The sequence below is a fragment of the Symphalangus syndactylus genome, chromosome 7, assembly GCF_028878055.3.
Source record: "Symphalangus syndactylus isolate Jambi chromosome 7, NHGRI_mSymSyn1-v2.1_pri, whole genome shotgun sequence".
In the NCBI taxonomy this organism is placed as follows: domain Eukaryota; kingdom Metazoa; phylum Chordata; class Mammalia; order Primates; family Hylobatidae; genus Symphalangus; species Symphalangus syndactylus.
Window position 1 is genome coordinate 95,081,617 of NC_072429.2, and position 8,593 is coordinate 95,090,209.

Here is an 8,593-nt window from a genome sequence, read left to right on the forward strand (position 1 = left end):
AACAAAACCAAGCACTTAAAGAGCCCAAGTGCATCTGCAAATAATAATAATAATAAGTCATTAATAATAAAAACACATGAGTTCTCATTAGAAATTTCACAGGGAAATTAAAGGAGAGAATGGTCACTGATCTGAATTAGTGGTCTGGAAATTCATGGACACAATCAAACAAAGGTGAGAAGCTGGAAATCATGACAAAAAATGTAAGGGATTTGGAGGTTGTCTATTCAGGACATTTAAAAGACAATGGAAGTTTCAGAAAGAGAAAACAATATATTGAAAGAGAGAAAACAATTTTTAAAAAACTAAAGAAGGCCAGGCACGGTGATTCACGCGTATAATCCCAGCACTTTGGGAGGCCAAGGCGGGTGAATCACGAGGTCAGGAGATCAAGACCAGTCTGGCCAACATAGAGAAATCCCATCTCTACTAAAAATAGAAAAAAATTAGCCCAGTATGGTGGTGTGCGCCAGTAGTCCCAGCTGCTCGGGAGGCTGAGGCAGGAGAATCGTGTGAACCCGGGAGGCGGAGGTTGCGGTGAGCCGAGATTGTGCCATTGCACTCCAGGCGGGGGGGTGGCCATGGGAGACTCAGTCTCAAACAAAACAAAACAAAACAAAACAACTAAACAAACAAAACCTTTCACTTGAGGAGAAAGACTTGAGTCAGTAAACTAAATGATCCACTGAAGAGCAATCACAAGTACACAGGCATAGCATAGCAAACCCCCTAAATTCTAGGGACAACTGGAAAATCTTATAAGCTCCTAAGCAGAAAGGACAATTATCCACAGAAAATGCATAGCCTCAAATGCTTTTTTATCATTAAAGAAATTAAAAATAAAAGAACTTAGAATTTCATTTAGGAAATTATAAAGAGATCAATTTTTAAAACAGGAAAAGGAATAACAATTAACAAAGAGAAAACAGCAAACAAACACAAAAAGAATAAGGATAAGTTTATGTCAAAGTGTCTTTTGAAAAAGATTAATAATAGAAATAAATCCCTCAGGAGCCTGATAAGAAAGAAGAGAAAGCCAAAGAGACAAGGTAAAAAAAAAAAAGAAAAAAATGCAAGAGAAATTTTTAACAATAAGGAAATATTTATCTCTCTAAAGGCAAATCTGACAATAAATTTTAAAACCTGGAGGATAATAATGGTTTTCCAGCAAAATACAAATCACTAAAATGGACCCAAGAAGAAATCGTAAATCTGAATAGACCAATTATGACAGAAGAAAGGGTAGTAAGAGAGCTACCACTTAAATAGGCACCAAGACCAAATGGGCATTTGGACTGGGTGCTATCTAATTTCTAAAGAACTGTTCATTTCAATGCTATTCAAATTAGTCCAGAATAGAGAGGAAATACAGAAAAGTCTCCAACTCATTTTACATAGCCAGCACGACTTTAATGCCACAGCTTGATCTAGTAGAACACAGAATAAAAAATTACAGACCTATATCACTTTCAAATAAGATGCAAAAACTTCCAAACAAAATATGGGCAGACATCAGCAAGTTCTCAAAAACTGGTGCGCTAAGATCAAGCAAATTTTTTTCAAGGAACGTGGGAGTGACTTGCTTTCTGAAAATCATTCTCAGTGACCATCGGCACAATCTATTACATCAACAGACTAAAGGATAAAATCCACAGGATTATATCAGTAGATTCTGAGAAGCTCGAATAAAACTAAACAACCATCTCTAACAAAAACTCAAGTAATGAAATTTTTGATCTACTAAAGACAATTCACAAACAAACCACAACTGTCATTCCAAATCATAACACACAATACACTAAACCATTTCCATTAAAACCAGGAACCAGTTGTTAAAACTAGTTACTAAACAACTGGCATAGACATTAAAAAAGATATTAAAACCACATTTTTTTGCTGATGACCTAATTGCATACCTAGAAATCCATGAGATTCTAGTAAAATATGTACTAGATTCACTTAAAAATTATTGGTAAGATGGTAGTATACAAAATAAATATTAAAGATAGACAGTTTTTCTCTGCTGTAGCAGTAAGTTCTTAAATGAAAATAGGGGAAATTCTATTTATAATAGTGACACAATGTAGGTAAATAATGGGAATATATTTAACAAGAGGTTCACAGGATCTATAGGAAAACTATAAAATCTTATGAGCAGACATTTAAAAAAGATCTGAACAAAATTGAGTATAACATTTTCTGGTTTGAGATGACTTAATATCATAAAAATGTTACTTGTACCAAAACCAATGCATAAATTTAGTTCAATTCCAAATGGAATCCTAAAATGGCTTATTTTAATTGTCTAAAATATCTTTAGAATTTATGTGGATGAAGAAAATGCCCAAAAATATTCAAGAAAGCCATGAGAAAAACAACCACCAGTGTCTGGTCAGGGAGAGCAGGGAGATTGACTTTGGGAATATCAGAGGGTTCTATAAAGTCATGGTAATCAAATGAATATGCTATGACATGGGAATAGACAAACACATTAGTGGGTAGAATAGATAATTGGAAATAGTTACAGTATATATAAGAATATATGCAGCTGGGCACAGTGGATCACGCCTGTAATCCCAGCACTTTGGGAGGCCGAGGCAGGCGGATCACGAGGTCAGGAGATCGAGACCATCCTGGCTAACATGGTGAAAACCCGTCTCTACTAAAAATACAAAAAATTAGCCTGGCGTGGTGGCGGGGGCGCCTGTAGTCCCAGCTACTCAGGAGGCTGAGGCAGGAGAATGGTGTGAACCCGGGAGGTGGAGGTTGCAGTGAGCCCAGATCGCGCCACTGTACTCCAGCCTGGGCAATAGAGCAAGACTCCATCTCAAAAAACAAAAAAAAGAATATATGCAAGATGGATTAATAACATAGTAATGTTAATAGCAATCATATCAGAGCTCTTCCAAAAAAAAGCATTTTACCATGTAGAAAGGTGGGGAAAAGATATGAACAGACAGTTCACAGAAGACCAACTCCAAATACAACAAACACATGAAAAGATGCTCTAAAGCACTAGTAGTCAGGAAATAACAAGAGCAATGAGCTGTCACTTCATACTTATCAAACTGGCTGAGAAGAAAGCTAACACCTATTGCTGGCTGGGATGTGGAAAAAGGAAAAAAAAAAGATACCCTCAACATCACTGGTGGGAGTGTGAGAACTTTTTGTTGTTGTTGTAAACTGTCAAGCAACATCCCATAAAACTATAAACATTTATACCTTCCAATCCAACAATCCCACTTTGGGGAATCTAGCCCACAGAAAGAAAATCACCAGTAACTAAGGAAATATGTAAAAGGTATTTCCTGTCATATTGTTTGCAGTAGGGGAAAATACTCGACTGGAAACAAAAGAGATGCTTATTACAGAGAAATAGCTAGATCAAGTTGGAAATACCAGTACCAAGGGGGTAAAAGACCCACATTATATGCATGAATGAAGTTTCCGTCAGGTGACTTGGAGGGATTTCGACAAGATGAAAGTGTGTTTAATAGGATTCTATTTTTAAAAACAACTAAGAACAAAACAAACAAGCATTAAAAACTCATGCGTGGGGCTGGGCTCGGTGGCTCACGCCTGTAATCCCAGTACTTTGGGAGGCTGAGGCGGGCAGATCACCTGAGGTCAGGAGTTCAAGATCAGCCTGGCCAACATAGCAGAACCCCCGTCTCTACTAAAAATACAAAAATTAGCTGGGTGTGGTGGTGTGTGCCTGTAATCCCAGATACTCGGGAGGCTGAGGTGGGAGAATTGCTTGAACCCAGGAGGCAGAGGTTGCAATGAGCCGAGATCATGTCATTGTACTCTAGTCTGGCCAACGAATGAAACTGTCTCAAAACAAAACAAAAGAAACAAACAAGAAAAAAACTCATGTGTGTCATGGATTTGTAAGTGTATCCCTATAGGATTATACAAATAGAGAAAGAGAGGACAATTCATACCAGGCTATTCATATGGGTCACCCTGGGGTGTTGGGGTGTGCCTGTGGTGAGTAGGGGTTGGGGGATAGGAGGAGACACTAGTTTTTGTGGTGCGACACTGGAATGAAATCCGCAGAGAAACCCTCAGCCTTTTGTCATTTGTATTACTAACAGCTACAAGAACAAGAGCAAAAAGTAGACATTTTGAGTTCCCATTTCATGATAAATTGTATTTTTTTCTTTCCCTGAAGCATTTTTCTTATTTCTATCTGAACTCATAGGAGCATTTGATTTTCATTTTAACAATTCAAAACTATTTACTGCTATTTCAGAACTTGCAATTTGGAATTTTATACTATTTTCCTGGGTTTTTAGTTGGATTTAAACTTGTTATGGCACTTGAAAAAAAAAGATAGAATGGTGTGTGTTCTTGTTTCCTAGGCCTTTCTGAGTGATATTCAGTTTTATGTTTATACTTTTAGCCACAACAGAACATGTTTCTAAGAGCAAATTTTACAGCAGCTCCAATATTCCATGCTAGGTTAGAATTAATTATCATAAAAGTCTGTTATCTAATCTGGTGGATCAGCGAAGGCTTCCTGGAGGAGGTGTGCACCACACAGTAGGCATTCAGATATTTGCTAATGAGGACACTTCTAAACTGACCCTTAAAGGGCAAGCAGGAGTTAGGCAGGCAAAGAGAGTTGAGAGAACAGATGAGTTATTCCAGGCAGAGAAAATACTAGTCACAAATGGCATTTGTAACAACTGGCATTTATTGAGAGGAAATACTAACAACCACAACTGGCATTTATTGAGACAACTGGCATTTATTGAAAGTTCACTAGGTGCAAGGTAGCTTGCTAAATACTTTATGTGTATTATTAACTCATAGGCTCCACACATTAACCCTATTATCTCCAAACTACAGATGAAGAAACAGGTTTAAATTTAGTGGCCTGCTCAGGTGTCAAGGCCTCTAAGAACACCGTAAGAGGTGGAACTGGGATTCAAACCCCAGTCTGTGTATTTCCAAAGCCTGAGGTTTTAACCACTGCAGGGCACAGCCTACCCTAACAGCAGGTGTAAGAGCCTGTGTTAGGTATCCTTAATGTATTGGGTTGCTTAACAACTCAGCCAGGCGTGGCTATCCTACCTGTTTCTCATTTCACTAGCTGAAAGAATTTAGTAACATTTTCACACCTGGACATTTGTGTGCCTTGACCTCTAGATCTTTTAGAAAAGTGTTCAGTGAGGCAATTCCTGGCATTAACTTGTAGATGTTCTCAGCACTAATACTATTTAATTCAGCAAAGAATCTATGTATTCTACTCTGCTTTTAGAGTTTTAAAGATACCAAATTCTACATGGAAAACATTTTCCCCCAAGGTAATTCATAAGTAAAACTTGTTTTTCTTTAAAAGTTTGTCTTTTTTCCTGAAAATCTAAATAATGTTAGTAGTAGTTTATCTTCACTAAAACTGTTCTTAACTATACATGGCTCATAAAACACTAAATGGCAAGATTTCCATTCTATCCAGAGTAAAGCTAAGGTAGTCAAAGCTCTTTGCTTTATTTTCATCTCTGTCTTGGACTGGATTCATTTGTTTACCAAGAACTAGTAATAAATTAATTACTAGTAAATTTAGCTCTTTAGCTAATGAAAAATGAGGAATTTACCTTAAGGATACCATAGTATCTTGTATATCCTAAAGGAAGGAAGTTTATTTGGGTTTCAAAAGAGGCTAGAAAAGGGACTGGAAAAAAAAAAAAACCCAAAAACTGGAAACCTACATTATTCTGGAGCCATATGTCCTCTGCTGTTGCTTCTCTCTGTTCATCTGCTTCATTCTTTCCATTTTACATCAACCTTTTCTCTCTCACCACACAAGGACCCCTTAGCAATTCTGGATTACTCCCAGGTCAACAACATACAATTTAGTTAGACTCTGAGTTCCTTGGCTCAAATAATCTGAAAGGTGAATCTGACTGGCCACTGGCCCACTAATAAATTGCCTCCCCCTGCTTCCAGCCCTGGTCTACATAATTGTGATCAAGGAGGTGTGGAATCATCTAAATGATGATATGTAACATGTAGGCCCCTTTCCAGGGCCTTGGAGAGGGTGGATTTCTAAGAACAGTCAATGAGGTTAGAGCTAGCTACCATTAAAGTAATCACCTGCAGAGAGTAGTAATAAGAGTAGTCCCAGCTGGGCACAGTGGCAAGTACCTGTAGTCCCAGCTACTTGGGAGGCTGAGGAGGGAGGATCACTTGTATCCAGGAGTTTGAGGCTGCAGTGAGTTATGATCATACTACTGCACTCCAGCCTGGGCCACAGAGTAAGACCCCCTTTCTAAAAAGAAAAAGAAAAAGAAAAAAAAGAATAGGACTGTCCACCAACAGACGAAGAAAATGTGTGGTGCATATACACAATGGAATACCATTTAGCCTTATAAAAGAAGGGAGTGGGGCTCTTCCAGCTACATGGAAGGACTGCTTGAGCCCAGAAGTTGGAGTTCAGCCTGGGCAACATAGCCAGACCCTGTCTCAAAAAAAGAAAAAAAAAAGAAATTCTGTCATTTGTGATGACATAGGTGAACCTGGAGGACATTATGCTAAGCCAGTTATAGAATGGCAAATACCACATGATTCCACTTATGTGCAATCTTAAAAAGTTGAATTCACGGTAAGTTCAAGAGATCCGTTGTATATCATAGTGACTATAGCTAACAATATATTGTATCCTCGAAAACTGCTGAGAAAAGAGATTTTAAGTGCTCTTACCACAAAAAATTTGTTTGTGAGGCAATGCATATGTTAATCAGATTGATTTAATCATTCCCCAATGTATACATTATTAATTAATTAAGTATTTAATAGACAGGGTCTTGCTCTGTCACCCTGGCTGGAGTGCAGTGGTTCGATCATAGCTCACTGTAACCTTGAACTCCTAGGCTCAAGTGACTCTCTTACCTCAGCCACCCGAGTAGCTGGGACTACAGGTGTATGTGCCACTGCTGCACCTGGCTACATATTTTTAAACAGCATGCTGTATACCATAAATATATACAATTTTTATTTGTCAATTTAAAAAATAGTACCATTTTACATAAAATTAATCAAGGTTAGACTTTCCTGTTCAACTGGATAGATACAAATGCAATGCAAAATAACTTGAAGATACCTCTGTGGTACCTTCCTGGATTCATACATCCAAATCTATAACATTCAAATATGGCTCTTTGGATATGTATTTTAGTCCATAAATAATGTTTTCTTTAAACTATATCTGATTGTAGAATGAAATTCATCATGTACTTTAGTCACAGATTCATGACTTGAGAACAACTCTTAGTTTAAAAATGTACTAACTCTAACAAGGTTCAAGAAAATTCACGTGCCTACCCAGTGAGTACCTGAGTTGCAGCAGGTGATCCATACATATTTGTTGACTGAATGTCAAATTTTGCCAGCCTTTAAAGAACCACACCACACTGTTAGAAAAACTGACATGAAGGGCCAAGTCTGATGGCTCACACCTGTAATCTCAGACCCTTCAGAGGCCAAGGGGGAGGATCACTTGAGTCTAGGAGTTCGATGCCAGCCTGGGCAATATAGTGAGCCCTCGTCTCTAAAAAAAGAAAAAAAGAAAAAGAAAAACAGAAGTAAGCGTTTTATCTCCTGTCTTATTTTATGTATTATGCACTTCCTTGATTTTCCTGTGTCCTACTATCCAAAACTGTAAAAATTTTGTTCAACATTAGCACCATATCATTTTATACAACTCAAATCAGCCAACTTCCCTGGGAAGGGGTTGATGGAGGTGAATAAAGAGAACAGTGAAAAGCTTGAGGCTGAAAATAGACTTTTTTTTTTTTTTTTTTTTTGGAGACAGAGTCTCGCTCTGTTGCCCAGGCTAGAGTACGGTGGCGTGATCTCGGCTCACTGCAACTTCTACCTCCCGGGTTCAAGCGATTCTCCCACCTCAGCCTCCCGAGTAGCTGTGACTACAGGTGCACACCATCACACCTGGCTAATTTTTGTTGTTGTTAGTAAAGACGGGGTTTCACCGTGTTGCCCAGGCTGGTCTTGAACTCCTGAGCTCAGGCAATCTGCCTGCCTTGGCCTCCCAAAGTGCTAGGATTACAGGCGTAAGCCACCGCGCCAGGCCTGAAAGTAGATTTTTTTGGATTGCCTGTAGATTTTGGTCATGGCCTCAGCTCACTTGCCAGTATTAGCGATGGCTCATTAATGGTTGGCTGGCTGGATATCCTATTCCTCTCAGCTTCTATCATCTTTCAAGTCAATTTCATAAGAGCCAATCCTACCAAACTGATTTCTAGCCTGGACTCCTGGTAACAGTCCAGGGGGTGCCAAGTGGAAGAACAACCGAGAACAACAGAATGGCATCTTTTTTTTCCGCTATCCCCTACTCTGACAACTCACCTCAGGACAGAACACCTGTTTATCCATGGTTGTAATGTGGTATCATTTGTTACCGTAGTGACAAGAGTCCAATGTGTCAGTTTAGGTTAAAAACTGTCTTTAGTAGCTTTCATTTCTATTTTTTCACTTGTCTCGTTCTCTTTATTTTATATTTTTTTACATGTTTGCTCTTAATCTCTATGTTGTTTATTTTTAGTATTTTCTCCTGAGATTCTTGAAGTGT